The sequence below is a fragment of the Penaeus monodon genome, chromosome 31 (assembly GCF_015228065.2).
Source record: "Penaeus monodon isolate SGIC_2016 chromosome 31, NSTDA_Pmon_1, whole genome shotgun sequence".
Classification (NCBI taxonomy): domain Eukaryota; kingdom Metazoa; phylum Arthropoda; class Malacostraca; order Decapoda; family Penaeidae; genus Penaeus; species Penaeus monodon.
Genome location: NC_051416.1, coordinates 20494791 through 20495201, shown reverse-complemented (window position 1 = coordinate 20495201; position 411 = coordinate 20494791). Strand labels below are relative to the sequence as shown.

The window sequence follows — 411 nt, the reverse complement described above, 5'->3', positions numbered from 1 at the left end:
TTAGGCAAGTGATGGTTCTTACCATCACCGTCCACCACCACCCCCTACCAAAAACATAGAATAAGAAGAAGAAATAATAAGAATTACCGAGACGGAAAAAGACAGATCATCGCCAGATTGTTACTTGAGGATACATGATGTGAAATGCCACCAAGTTAATCAGCTTGCTTGTATTTTTCGCGTGCTTGTCGCTTGCAGTGAAACGTATTATGTGAAGATCGATCTCATGTTTTGTATCATGTGGCATTTGTGATCATAAGAAACTACATCAGAATAGTGTAGAAAAAAAAAAAACAACGATAAAATATCACGATGTTTTTGCGTAATAAGAAACCATAACACAAAGTTGTGAGAATAAACGAATAGGTGAATAACAACGATAACAATAAAGAATAACAACAAAAAATAATA

The 411-nt window shown here is 34.5% G+C and overlaps 1 protein-coding gene across 1 annotated transcript in view; it reads right to left on the bottom strand.

Annotated features, from left to right (window-relative positions):
- LOC119592921 (trypsin-1-like) overlaps positions 1–411 on the bottom strand; it is a gene marked incomplete at its 5' end in the record, with an annotated part of 8185 nt that overhangs the window by 6080 nt on the left and 1694 nt on the right. The window lies entirely within an intron of this gene.